The sequence below is a fragment of the Barbus barbus genome (assembly GCF_936440315.1).
Source record: "Barbus barbus genome assembly, chromosome: 37".
Taxonomy (NCBI): domain Eukaryota; kingdom Metazoa; phylum Chordata; class Actinopteri; order Cypriniformes; family Cyprinidae; genus Barbus; species Barbus barbus.
The window spans coordinates 13,768,103-13,783,095 of NC_136715.1; the positions used below are offsets into that span (position 1 = coordinate 13,768,103).

At 39.2% G+C, this 14,993-nt stretch overlaps 1 protein-coding gene across 4 annotated transcripts in view; it reads left to right on the plus strand.

Annotated features, from left to right (window-relative positions):
• Positions 1-3,179: 3,179 nt before the first annotated feature.
• The window catches only part of LOC306857180 (plasma membrane calcium-transporting ATPase 2-like), a 101,230-nt gene continuing 89,416 nt past the window's right edge, over positions 3,180-14,993 (plus strand). For 2 of the 4 annotated variants that reach the window (XR_013783075.1, XM_079396956.1), the window contains exon 1: positions 3,180-3,810. The gene's annotated coding sequence lies outside the window, so the exon portion shown is untranslated. Of the gene's footprint in view, positions 3,811-4,340; positions 4,473-14,993 lie in introns of those variants that run through there. The other 2 variants (XM_079396958.1, XM_079396957.1) reach the window with 2 other exon arrangements.

Here is a 14,993-nt window from a genome sequence, read left to right on the forward strand (position 1 = left end):
AAGACTATTTTTGTGGCACCATAAGGTTTGGATGAATCGTCTTTTAGCCCATTAGCAGTGACGGGACATACATCATAAGAAAGCATTGCACTCGTCACTTTAAAGACAATCTATGACCATCTGCGCAGTGTGGCTGTACTGTGGCATTCATACATCATAATCCATCCCGTGTGTTTGGTTGGAGGACAATCAACGGTTTATTCTTGGCTGCCGGCTGCATTCTCTAACCTTCTGCCATCTACTGCTGCCACAACACCACTTGTATCAAATGTAAATATGCCATTCTGAAGTCAGACCCATGAGTTATAGGAGCAAAAACAAGACACGCATCATCCTTTGGGATGTCTCCCTACACTTCACACCATACATGTCAAGTTTCTGCTTTCCAGGGGGAACATTTGTGTTTTTGCACTTTCTTAATGTAGTCCTTCAGTTTTGTTGATACTCTGTCTGCATAAATATTGGTATTTAAAATAGTCTTGAGTAAGGACGTGAAGTGTAGACAAACAAATAACAGAAAATCAACATTACAATATGCCATTGAAGAAACACTGATATTAGTTTTGCAACTCTCTATTCGGCCTGTTAAAGTCCGTGTAAAGAGAATTCTGAGAATTATTTTTAAACACATTACAAATGTTAGAAATGCATTGCTGAAACACATTACAAAGACTCTGAACTATGTAGTACTGAATTGTGTTCGGGATTTTTTTTTGGGCGGGGCTAAAACGGTGGCTCGATGACGCAATGGAGCCACGAGCGTTAATAACGCCCCTAACGCTATAATAACTGTTGAGAGGTCAAGTTCTTAGTTTGTCTTTTTGAATGTCTGTGATGTTAGATAATACAGATTCTAGGCAGGGACGGTTCTAGGGTGAATGGATACCTGGTTCTTAGCCCAGATACATCAATATGTGGCAGAATACATACAATTTAAAAACATGGAGAGTTCACAATTCGCATCTAGAAACGCGAGCTGTACCGCTTTCTCTTCTTTCAAAGCGCAACGGAGCTTGCGCTCTCGTGGTGTTTGCCGTTGCTAAACAACCATGAGCCGCGCTCGCCTTGACGACGAGGAGGTTTTCAACTCACTGCAGCGCTGACGCGCGTTGAGCGCGCTTGCCGCACGTCTACAATTAAATAACGCTCAAACATGTATGGCTGTATAAATCCAATTAAGATACTAGAGGTAGTATCAGTAGCATCCATTCATGTTGTAGCGTATTTGACAGTTGAGAGAGACGGCAGCTCTCCCGCGACTGGGCGTGGTTTCAGCGCCGACAGCGGACACGCCCCCAGCGTTTGAGACCAGAGTCCTGCTTATTCTTCAAAGATTTTAATAACTTATTTTAGTTACTTGGCGGGTTTTTTTTATCATTCAATTTTTGCTGGGTGGTTAATGACACATTTTTCTGTTGTGTGACAAACTCAGAACACATATTTTAATATCACTTTACACGGACTTTAACTTCTAAGCGGTGCCTCAAGATGCAAGGAGAAGATGATTAGGACACATAGTTTTAGTTCTTCTTGACATCTGAATAAATTATAACTTTGCACAGTGTTGCGTGACTGATGTTGCAATATCATCAACCATGGGCATAATATAAAATCTTAATATAAAGTCTTAATATAAAATCATCAAAAGTAAATGTCTGTGCTGCACCAGTGCAACATTTTGACCTCTTGGTTTTCATTAGGACTGAGTTGTTGAAATTTGTTGAATATAATTTTGGAATAATGATATCAGTGAGAAGATTTACTCTTTTTAATCTATTTTGGTTGCATTGTGCCCTACCCTACGTGACATCTGAATTTCATATTCAATGTGACATTCAGGTCTAGCTGCTTCAATTCCCATCTTCTCTTAAGCATTCATTTTAAATTCTTAGCACTTTCATCTCAGAAAGGCAGAGGTTTTTCTTTTTAAACAGGATTACAGCTTTTCTATGTAAACCAAACAGTGGCAATAATTGTGAATCTCATAAGGCCTCAGCCTCATTATATAGTGCCACAGTCACAGAACTTTCCAAGGAATAAAAACATCTATGAATGTGCAGTCACGCTTTTAAGAGTATGTAATAATGACATAAATATAGGTAACCATGGCTACCAAACAGTAATGTGCCACCTTTGGGCTACTGGTTTAGTGAGGAAGCCAGTAGTTTCAAAATATTGATGAGATCGCATGTCTAGCTAGAATAAAAATGCTGTTTGTTCACCACTATGTAGGCCAGTTTGACTACAGTTCTCTTGTATCATGTTTCAATTCTCAGTTATCACGCCCTTACATTAGAGTCACAAAAAAAGAAGTGTGAAATGTGAGAGTTTAAAAAAGCCTACCTCCCATTCTCTTTTTGAAATATGTATTTTGAGCATCTGCCAAATAGGTCTTTCCAATGCCTAAAACTGTGTTGAAATAAACATACTAAATCCAAAATTAGATTTTTGTCTTTCTTCCTTTGCATTTATATTTAATAGACATTGGCAAACCAACTTAAGATACATTTCCGTCATCTACTGGACTGGAGTGATGTGAATTTTGAAGCCGCAATGCAAGTTGCTATATAAGGACTACAACTGCCCTCTGACTTCTCAAACTGGTAAACACACATACTTGTGGTAGTTGTAGTCCTTCTGTAGAAACTTGTAAGAAACTTTTTTTCAATAATTACAGATTTAAAATTCACATCTGAAGTATGTTGCTAATTTATGTTCTAGAACAAAGAAAGTGTTATTAAGTAGGGTCAAGCACAAAACTTTCTTATTATTATTTTATTCAATAAACTCAAAACTGCTGTAAAAATCTAAATAGTATAAAAATAAATAGGCTAAAAAAAGTCCTGCCTGGAAATGCTAAATCTCTTTTGATTTTAAGCACTACAAGTTAAACGGCTCTATTTTCTAGCCAGCACCGCTGGCTTTATGACTAAAGTCTATGACCCAGAGTCTTTTCCAATCCTTCTGTAAATATTTAAATCGTGTAAAAATATCCCTGCGCAGCTCCAGTGTCGTATAGCTACATATCTGGCTTTACAATTGACCCTGTCTAGCAACAAGAGGTGTTGGGAATTCCAGAATCTGACCATTCATTTGCTTCAGTTTTCCTTATGATCCACCTTAAATGACTGATCCCACACAAGTCCCTCCCTCTCCGCCGCAGCTCTCCCAACCCTTTCAGCCTGAATCTCTATCTTCCCTCTTTCGATTTCCAGCCTCGGCAACCAGTGATTTAAACTGTCTCTTTCGTTGCGCGGTGAAAGGTTGCGTTTATCCGCACTTTTCCCAGCGGTTAAACGGGGATTAAAGAAATAGAGCAGTTAACACGTAGAAAACAAGATTTAAAACCAAACAAAACTTGGATCTGTTGCGTTTGCGTTCCGTAACCATAGCGGAACATACCTCAATCCCTCTTGTGATTATTTCCTCTTTTCTCTGGACGAGAAAAGGCTGTTGGATTGGCTTCGAGCAGACTTCTTACTTCTGAGCGGCGTGATATAAGAAGTGTATACGTGTTTTTAGCCTAAACGCGGAGGTCACATTTTACATGTCGGAAAAGTGAATAACTTAATCCCATCCTGCTGGTTGCCTGGCACCAATTCTAAAGTTAGTTTCCAGATGCAGAGTAAACAAACACGGTTTTCAAGCGAAGAAAGACATTGCCTATCCGTGCAAGCGTTTATTTAGAGACCCTTTGCGTCTTTCTTCATTGGGAGTTTTGAGGAGCAGGGGTTGTTTCTCGATCCACTGAATGAGGAGGAACGTCCCATGTGCGGCTTGCACTCTTTCTGACAAACCTTCAGCCTCAAGGTAGGTTTATTTTTCCTGTTTTATTCTATTCATTTCCTTCTCTTTGATTTCCCTATCCACAGGTGTGCGTGTGCATGTTGCATCTTGTAAATGTTCATCAGAGCCACGCCGTATTTGCTCAGGAGACCGGTTTTTGCCTGTTGCAAGTAATCTTTTCTGCACAGCTTTTCAGTGAACGATTTAATCGTTTACAGGTATTACACTAGTTCACATCGCTTTTTTTGGTATCCCAGTACCGTGTTATAACTGCCTATTTCACGTAAACGCTACACTTATCGTTATTTATGCATGTATTGGCGTATTTTAGTGCCATTTCATCATTGCTGTCAGCGCAGTCACATAACGTTGAGGTGTGCAAACTACTGCTAAATAGGGGCTTTTAATGGGCAGAAATAAACGGGTACATTTGATGTGAAGAGTAAAGAGGCTCTCTTGCTGATTGATAAAGAGGTAATCAGTCGATCCCTCTGACGTCACCCCCTCGGGTAACGTCCACCGCGCCTCTCTCGCGCCTCTCTGGGTGTGTCCTCGCGCTATTGCGTCGAAGGGGAAACCCTGCAATTTCTACTCAGTGAGGAGCTTCGATTCTCTGACCTGTGAGGAGAGCAAAACCTGCCCAGTTGTGTCAGAAAGAGAGGAACACGAGGCACACAAGCTTTCTGGTTTGTCTATGAATATTAAATCAAGATTCATGTGCGATATCAACGGTTTGAAGTTCTCCGTCACCTTCAGGTTAGCCTCCGCAGGATGAGGAGATGATAAAGCGGCGACTGTAGTCGTGACAACGTCTCGAAACGTGAAGAAATAAGCTTTAAAATGTATTAAGCCTCCTTATACCATCAAGTTTTAGTATTAAACAAGTAATTCACCTATAAATGAAGGTTTAGCAGAACGTTAGGGACGCCTCAGTATTGACCTCCATTGGATGCCATTCTGACAAACATCCTTTGTGTTTCGCATAAGAAAATTGGTCAAAAAGGTTTTACACAGCATCAGTGAGAAATTATTTCATTTTTGGATGAACTATTCGACGTTGAAGTTGGTGTTGTATATTTTGTGTAAATGGTAATCTCGAGGGCCTTTTCTTAGGACTTTTGACCAAAGGTCAGGTTGTTTATTTTTTAGGTTTCAACATGTTTTCCCCCTGGCAAAAATGTTATCTAGATTTTTTGGATGACTGATAGTCCTGTGACAAATCATAGCAGTTAGTTTACAATGTCACATTCACAAAGTCTCCTTGTGTGGAAACTGGAAAGCCACCTTTTAGTTTTATGGCCCACAGGGGATGTTCACTATGGAATTATTTTTGTGTCTTTATTATTCAAACAAAAATTCTGTATTTGAGAGCAAAACTAATTATTTTGTAATTAAAAATTAAAAGTTTGCAAAAAAAAAGTATTCTTAATGTTCAAAATTAAAGTAATTGAAGGAAAAATAATTTGCAGTGCGTGTAAATCTTTAAAAAAAATTTTTTTTTTTCGTGCACTTCAAAAACTTTTCATCACTAATCCACAAATGTTGCTCTCTTTCCTGACTTCTTTTTTTGCGGGTCTAAAACTTTTGTTTGCGAGTTGAAAAGTTTTGCTTGCGAGTGAAGCTGTGTGTCAGTGGGCGGTCTCATACGCACCAGGAAAAGGCCCTTTTCTATTGGCCACTCTCGATTGAAGTGACAGGTTGACCACGCCCACTGCGCTTTCACGCCACTGACGCCAGTCTGACAGAAGAGGAGCAATGGCCAGCAACCGCTCCTTTACTGGGTAAGTTAACTAATTTAACATCTTATATTCAGTGACTAGTGAACTGAATTATTCTCTCTTCTCATGCTCCCCCACCTAAATACATAACGTTAGCTAAGCCTGTCTGTAGTTGGTGATGGCCAATAGAAAAGGGCCTTTCATCCTGGTGCGTAGAGACCGCCCACTGACACACAGCTTCACTCGCAAGCAAAACTTTTCAACTCGCAAACAAAAGTTTTAGACCCGCAAAAAAAGAAGGCAGGAAAGAGAGCACCATTTGTGGATTAGTGATGGAAAGTTTTTGAAGTGCACAAAGAAAAATATATATTTTTCAAAGATTTACATGCACTGCAAATTATTTTGTTTTCAATTACTTTAATTTTGAACCTTAAGAAGACTTTTTTTGCAAACTTTTATTTTTTAATTGCAAAATAATTAGTTTTGCTCTCAAATACAGAATTTTTGTTTGAATAATAAAGACACAAAAATAATTCCATAGTTCACAAGCTAATCTTCTGTTAGTTGTGAGCATTATTTATTTTGTGGAAATTTATGAGAGATGTTTAGTATGCCCATAGAATAATCAGAAAAGAAAGGTCAGTCATTATCAAATATGCTGTGATCACATTTAATCTTATCCCTGCAGATCCACTGTAATCCAGGAGAATCCATCCCAAGGCTGAAGGACTGTTGTTAACCAAATGAGAGTGATTGAAACTCTCAGAGAGCACGGTGTCATGCGATAGATTTGCAAACAGTAGCCTACACTCTTTGCGTGTTTAAATGTGGAGCGTTGTGTGTGTTTGTGCAAATACTGCTCATGTTTCAGGGGAGTTTTAGTAATTGCGAAGAACCTTCTTGAGGACATGAGTAAGCAGATATAACTTCTGAACAATACCACTTGTGTACGTGTTCATGTGTGTGGGTGTGCTTGTACATGCTTTAAACTTTACATAACCTGTAGGGTGGGGGTGTTTGGAGCTATCGAGAAGTTTTCTTCTCTAGTGATTACTCCAGCCAACTGATGCAATTTATTGTTGTGCATATCAAGCTGTTTACCCTGCAGAGCATCTGTTCCCTCTAATTAGGGGAGAATTGTACTGTTCAGCCTGCCTCCTCAGACATGATCTTGGGCGCTGGTGGTAACATCAGCCTATACAGTGACTGGTCTCCCTGGTGTGACTACTGGCTATAAATGGGAAAGCTATATCTACTAGCTCAGACTGTTGTGCCGAAAACACGCCTAGAGGCACTTAATGAGCTGTGGGGGATTGTTTAGTGTGAAACAGTAAGGGGGATGTACCTGTTGAATTGGGCTAAAATGGAAAATAAGGCCTTTGCTAGTAGGAGTAGCAGCTTCATGCATGCTTTTGCATAATGGTGAAATTTCTAAATATCCACTGGTAAGATTTCATGGAAGAAGCTGAAAGAATGCGTTGTAGGCTGTGCGATTTGGGGAAAATATCTAATTGCGATATTTTTGACATATTGCGATTTGATTTGCGATTTTAAATTTGCAAAGTCAAGCTTCAGCTTAATATCGTCAATGTGCAGCACAGTATGCGTATCGTTACCCTGCTAAAAAATCTAAACAAAAACAATGGAAACCATCACAGAAATTCTTACAGTTTCCATAAAAACCATTACAAAATGTTTTGTTTTGGGCATTATTCCAATAGGATTTACTGTTGTTCTATTGGTTGCCATCTGCTAGATTACATCCCACCAATAGAATGCATCAAATACTATTAAACCAATGCAATTCCCATCATAACCCTTAAATCAATTACAGTTTCTGTTGTGTTTGGGAGGGGTGTACTGTTTTTTTTTTTTTTCTGCAGGGAAGATTATAATGGTATTACTACTTTTACAGAATTACTGAATTTCACAGGAAAGATTTGTTTATTTTTTTTTTATAAATAAAGAACTGTATTTCTTTAGTCAATTATTAAAGTAGCCTATTACATGTTACACGGGCTGATTCATTCATTTTTAAGTATTTGGGATTTTAAGAACAAGTGGGAAATGTGCTGAATGTTTCATTTCATCCAAGTGAAATTGGCAAGTTATTTACATTGGTTTTAAACGCAGAGCCAGGCGTGAGTTGATGCAGATTGCGTGCGTGCGTAAGGCCTCGTACATATTGCCAGATGCACTCGTGAGAGACTTGCGGAGCAGAACCGGGCGCGAGACCGTGAGTATAAAAGAGCATTACGAGACAGGCTGCGTGTAAACGGCTCGTCCGTGAGACGCAGGAGACGTGCAGCGAGTATGAGAAGCATTCAGAGACACAGGCTGTGTGCGGTCTTCTGAATTGGCGAACATGCATCATAAACTTATTTCAAATTAATCTGTTGGGGAGATAAAATGTGTAAGCGCACGAAGTGCATGAGCATGTAGCAAAAGAGAATTTGAGTTTTTCAAAAACCCTAAAAGTATTAAAGTTTCAAGGACTAGAGTGAATGATTCGACCACCAACTCCGTGTCCAGCTCCACCACCGGCGACCCTTATGTTTGTGAATGTTATGTTTGTGCTGTGGGATCTGTAGGTTGTGGCTTACAAGCGGAAAATGGAAACATTTTTTTTGTTGTTCTCAGCGATACGAGTCTTCACCTTCTCCCCAAACAGCTTATAGCTACTTGTTAAAATAGTTCAGTTTTGTATGTAATGGAAAAGTGATTAGGCTATGTTTCGTTTTTTTTCTTCATAAAGTTAATTTAGAAAAACCTTGGGAGCATTTTTTGTTAGTTAAATGTTTTTTTTTCTTTCTTTTAAGCAAAGACCAAGCGACCAGCTTCAGCAGTGAGTTGATCGCCTATGTTTGATTAATTTAGCCTTATCAAATCATCACGACTTGACTAAAATGAAATCGATAGACAGGCCTATAAAACAGTTCAAGCATATCACGCAGTGTTAGTTTAAATGTTTAACCTATATAAACGTGCGCTGTTAGACGCGTATCCAACAGTTTGTGTGGAGAGTGGAAGCTGAAGCGAGTTTTAGGACACGGAGCTGGTCACTTGGATTTTTTTTCTTACAAAAACAACTTAAAATACGCTGTGTAATTTTTGCTCATAAAGTTAAGAGTAATATATAATTTGGAACTGTAAAGGGTGTACTTTTATTTGTGTGCATTCACAATATCAACATTGTGCTTTTATAAAATAGGAAAACAGAGAATGCGCTTTCTGCCGGTCTTGAACAAGAGCGCTTCAAGGGGAAGTCGTGGCCTAATGGTTAGAGATTTGGACTCGTAATCCAAAGGTTGCGGGTTCGAGTCCCCGGCCGGCAGGGATTGTAGGTGGGGGAAGTAAATGTCCAGCGCTCTCTCCACCCTCGATACCACGATTGAGGTGCCCTTGAGCAAGGCACCGAACCCCCAACTGCTCCCCGGGCGCCGCAGCGTAAATGGCTGCCCACTGCTCCGGGTGTGTGTTCACGGTGTGTGTGTGTTCACTGCTGTGTGTGTGCACTTTGGATGGGATAAATGCAGAGCACGAATTCCGAGTATGGGTCACCATACTTGGCCGTATGTCACGTCACTATCACTATTCAATGATGAACCGAAACTCGGCAACTCGAAACTGGCTCACAGATATGATAAACATATCTATAGAAAGCTTTAAATTACTACTTTAAAACGAAATAATTCAAAGCAAAGCAGAAACTCTTCATTAGCCTATGTAATCCGTTAAGATGCATATGTTTCTCTCTGCGCGTCCAATGAGGAGATTACGAGTCATTATTTCCCCATCACCGTCTAAAATATAAAAATAAGGGAAAGCCTAAAACAGGCCCGATTATAATTTGCATTTTATTTTATAATTGTATTCAATAATAATAATAAAAAAGTATGTGATATTTGTCCTTGAAATTTAAAGGATTTGCTTTTGTCTGACTGATAGGCCTGTGAGAATTATTTATTTGCCTATCTTTTTAATCCATGCAGCAAATGCTTTAAAAACAGCTTTAAAATGACTATTGCATTCCAGATGCTTTTAAATAACTTTTCACTATACATTTTAAGGGCTTTTAAGCTTGAATGTAGTTTGAATGTAAAACATTGTTATGAATTCATAAAACACCTTCCCGTGCCCCTGCCTACTAATAATAACATCTAAAAATGTATCTTTTATTCTCCAGTACTGAAAGCAGAACCGATAAGGGAGCTCTTGATATGCATTTGCAAATTACCTTTTTGTTCGTTGTCTGTCATTTCGAAGCTGAAGTTACATACGTTTTTCTTTAGTTTTAATTTGCCTAATTTTTAATCTGACCCCTTTTAAAAGGTAGGCGTTTACACAGTTGGCTAGAGCAGTGCTGATTGGGGAGAACGGAGGTGCGCTCACTCTGTTGGTTAATAAGACTGCCACTCAAGGCTGGCAGTCGTGCATATGATCTGGAACAGAGTAATTTCGCGTCCACATAGCAGGCTTTGCGATTAGCAAATCGCAACGTCTCAAATCGCGATTTCGATTAATCGCACAGCCCTAATGCGTTGTATTTTGCAATTTGTCTAAAAGGAAATCAAGCCTATTTTTAGGCACCCTTGTTTAATTACAAGTGATTACTGCTGCCCCTCAAATTCTAATTAGCATTGCATGTTTAAAGGTTTTATAATTTCCAAACCCATTGGAACCCAAATTTTTAATTGAATTCTCATTACAATTTATTTTTGTAAACCAGCATAAATTTCTGCATTGAGAATAGTAGGGGGTGCTTTAAAGTTGGATGTTGTAATCGTCTTCCATATTGTGATGTATATCTAAATAAAATGGCTTTTTAAACCGGCGGTTTCTCCATTAGGGCGATCGGGCGACGCACCACCAAAGCGGGAAAGGGAGGATTTTTTTTTTCTTTCACATACCTTAGCTTTCACTCCTCTATTCTTGAAATATAGTCCAATCAGGGTCGAGTCACGTTCTGTGTAGTACCGCCCCTTTTTGGGCGATTTCTGTCAGACTGAGAATCGCCCCGAGTGTTCCCATAGACTTCCATAGAAAGATTTTTTTTTTTCTTTCAAACTGCAGGCACCGCAATGCAATCTCTATGGGTTCCGAGAGGGCTAGCACTAGTGTGCTTTCATCATCATGCATAACCTTAGCTTGTGCAGCGATTGGTCGGAACAAACATACCGCTAGTAAGAAGAAAAATTAAGTCAGGACTAGTGTATATGGCCTAAATAAAGCAAACCAGTATCTTACCAGTGAAGGTTTGATGGATGACGATTGTAATGGAGGTAAAGACTATTATAGTCAGTGACATAGCCTACATGAATCGTAACTTATATTATTAGAAGCGTGCAAGTCCGTTATTATTAGTGTGCAAATAAACAAACCGTGTATGTGTGCTCTCTGATAGCTTTATGAGCACATTTCAGTATGATCGCATGTCTGGCAAGCATTTTATAAAAGACCCTCGCTGAAGAAGCGTGTTTTTATATAAGTTTGCTATGTACAGTGGTGTATAGGCATCAATATTCACTCTGACAGAGGAACTGTACACTGGTCAGTCATGTTGGGTGTGGTGATCTGAAAGCAGCTCAACAAATTCATAATGTTTTATATATATATGTATATATTTTAATTTGTGTTTTGCTCAGTTTAATAATTCTGAATACAGATCCGGGTATATTTATATAACTTTAAGGCGTCTGGGATAGTGGTCTGTTGGCGTCTCTGTGTGGTCCTACTTGGTACTGCAGCTTGACTTGTAGTTATTTATATATGTATAGAAAATGGTCTAAACAAATGTAACATTTATCTTTTCACAGATTTTGCTGTTGCACTGTATACATCAATTTTTAATTATTAAAATTAAAAAAAAAAAATTCACTTTTTGAAAAAAGCTTGCAGAAGATATAGTTTTGTGAGAATCATCCTCAATCTTGAATTTGGTAAAACAATTTTCTTTATTTAAAATGTTTCATGTCTTAATATTTTTCCTTTTGTTATACTGGGATAAATCATATCGAAATGCATGCTAAAATTTTTGGATGTGGCACCCCACCTAGAAAATTTTCCACCAGCTGGCACTGTTTTTAAATGCTAAAAAATGTGTGGCAGGTAGAGGGCTGCATTGGGATTGGGACCCGCCAACTCAAATCTCGCGGGAGCGGGCGGGTTTGAACTTTGCTGCGGGCGGGAATGGGCGGCTAAAAAAAAACACTGCGGGATCGGGAGGTAGCCTAGCGACATGATGTCATTGTCAACAAAATCAAAGTACTTGAAGTCTAAAGAAACGCGCGGTAGCCTAAGCGTTTTAGATGTCCCCGATAGCCCAGGCTATATTCATCTTCCCTACCAGTGCGTCAGAATACATGCAGGTCAGGGAAAGAAACAAACATGAATCTCTTTAATAATAGCAATACAATACGTTTTTTTTGTCCCCACGGGACGGGAGAAGACACAAAATCAATGCATCTCTATTATCGTGCGGGAATAAATTCTCAGAGTTTTGCGGGTGCGGGCGGGAGTGGACATGCATATTGCGGGAGCGGGTGGGAGTGTAACACACACGTTGCGGGAGCGGGCGGTAATGGTCAGAAATTCGGCGGGCGCGGGCGGGAGCGGGATGAAGAAAACAGTCCCGCGCAGGGCTCTAGTGGCAGGACCTGGTTTAGTCCATTGGGAGTTGATTGGATTGTTGGATCGTTGTTTGCTAATTGCTATGATCTCATGTGAGCTGTAGATTGCTGGAGGGGAGAAATGATTGTCCCACCTTTGCGCTAGTGCACACAACATCAAAGTGGACAAGAATTGGTTGTGAGAAGAGGACACTTAGGGCCTGTTTTTAGGGACACATCAATGTGTCTTCGCAAAACGGATATAAATCCGTTTTTCAGTTCCCGTGCTATATGCAAATTTGACGTCAATGGAAGCAATAGCTATGCACTGCATTTAATTCATTATCAGCTAATTTCAATATCAGAGACCGCAACAGGAGAGAGTGCGGCACCAGCACTGGAAAGATAGGTTATTCTTACTACTTTTAATTAAGATGATTGTGTGTTGCGCCTCTGCGACTTACTTTCAGTTTCATTCGCAGCAGTTTGCATGACGGATTTCTGAGGAGATACTCAGCTACTCATCCGCGGTGATGCTTGTTGCATTAGCGATTTCATATGTGACTATAATATGCCATATAGCCTATAAAACACTCTCACAGGTTTATTATTTTAATATTTTGGGTGGAGTAAAATTAGCATATGTGGTTTCAGCAACCAGATGCATTTACACTTGTCCAGTTTCGTCTGGAATGCGGCCCAGACCACCTCCTGAAGTGGTTTGAGCGATCGGATTTATATCCGTCTCGAATGCGTTTGCGGAGGGCAATTACATCTGGTCTTTTTACGATGGGATAGCTATCAGATCAGAGAAAACGCATGATGTGACCAGGTGTAAATAGCCCCTTAATTATCTTTGTTAAAGTTTGTGAGGTCATATGAATAAATAATGAAGTGCATGGATAAATAATTAATAATAAACAGTGCAATAATATTCAATATAAAAATAAGAATTGTTAATTCGCTTTGATTTTATGGCAAATTTAATATCACAATGCCATAGACAATATAATTTATAGGGCTTTTGATCAAAATATTTAATAAATAATAAATCTTGTGTAATTAGCAAAATGCAATGACACTTCTAGCATGAATTATGCAACAGTGCACTTCTCTTGGTGATTTGCTTGTGATATTTGATGAATGATTCAATTCTAAAGAAAATTCTGATGGAAGTTTTGACCAGACATTTTATTTCCTTTTGATTATTGGTTAAAAATTGATCCAGACATTTTCTTAAATGATTTTGTGAGATTGACGCACTAACTTTTATGTAAAACAGGCCGCCATTGAGACTTTAAATGAAAATATATGCAGTAATATATCTTTGGCAGCGGAATAAAAAAACAGTTTTTTTCCTTAGCATTTCTGTACAATTAGAGCAGACACTCTGTTGCCCTTCTATTTAACATTAACATCATTTTGGGTAAAAAAAAGTGGTTTCATGCATGCTGCTTTTCATTCCCTGCCAGCAGTATGTTACAAAGATTTCTTTTGCATCGTTTTCCCTGTAGTTTGTTTGTATTTAGGACATTAGCACTGCTAAATTGGAGAACATTTGTACCAGGGTTAAGTGTGGCAGTGTAATGATTACAGAGGTCAGGTGATTCTTAGCATCTGCGTGTTGTTTTCTTCTCCCCTGTCAGACAGCATGGCGTGCATGCTCAGGTTTGATGGCAGCACGACCAACGAGCCTTTCAGGGATGCCGTGATTCACATTGGCTTAGCTTGGGTGAAATGGTGAATGCGCAAATAAATGCATAAATAAGTAATTTTGCATTAGCGGTGGGGTTTAGTGGAGTGTGGATGTGAGGTTGCCCTACATGCGGTGGCAGGAGAAAGATCTCTGCTGACTGAGATAAAGAGAGGGGCCTCCCTGTAACAGATGCTCATGCTCGTTTGTCTGGAAAAACAAACATGCTTTTTTATTTGTACGTTCCAGTCACAGCGAGCTTCAACATTTGTGTTGATATCACTGGGAGCTAGTGAAGGATGGTTTCAGCCCCCCTCCCAAATCACCCATTCTCAAACTTGTAGTCTAAAGAGCTCTCTTGCTTTTTCATCTCGTTTTTTTCTCTTGCCTGCATTCACTCACTGCATTACTTTCTGTCTGTCTGCCTGTCTTTTCTGTTTCTATTTATCTTTCACCCTCCCACTTCTGTGTGATTTTTAAAGCAATACTAGGGGTGTGTTTGTGTGTACAATGATGTTTGAGTGTGCGTGATTGCTGGTGATTCAACAGTCTTTAACTGTGTTTGCAGTTGCATCAACATTAGCTAGTAAGCGAAGAGAGTGTGTGTCCTTAAGTGGGTGTTTGTGTACATGACAGATACCATTACCGGGTACCTGTGTGGGTTTCCATAGAGGATGTGTTTCCAGGCTCCGCTTCTGCTCTGCATGTAATCACAGTGCAACATATTGGCTGCTTGGGTAGGTACTGCATTACATAGCAAAGTGGTTGTCGTTCTTATCCGATGTAGTATGCCTGATCAAATCAGACCATGCAGCCTCACCTTAAAAGCTGTGCAAAATCTTTTGAATCTCCCCAAAAAGAAAGTGAAGACAGACACATGTTTGGGGTTGGTCTTTTTTTAATTTTTTTTTATCAAATTAATATTTTTATCCAGCAAGGAAGGATATATTTCATTTATCAGACATGACTGTAACGAAAATGTCTTTACTGTCACTTTGATCAATTGAATGTATTTTTACAAAAAATTCTGTTTAAAATAAATGCTGTTCTTTTGAATTTTCTATACATCAGACAATCCCGAAAGAAAATGTATCACTGTTTCCACCATAAGCAGCACAACTGTTTTCATCATTGATAATTAGGGCTGGGCGATATTGCCCCCCAAATTATCACAATACAATTTTTCAT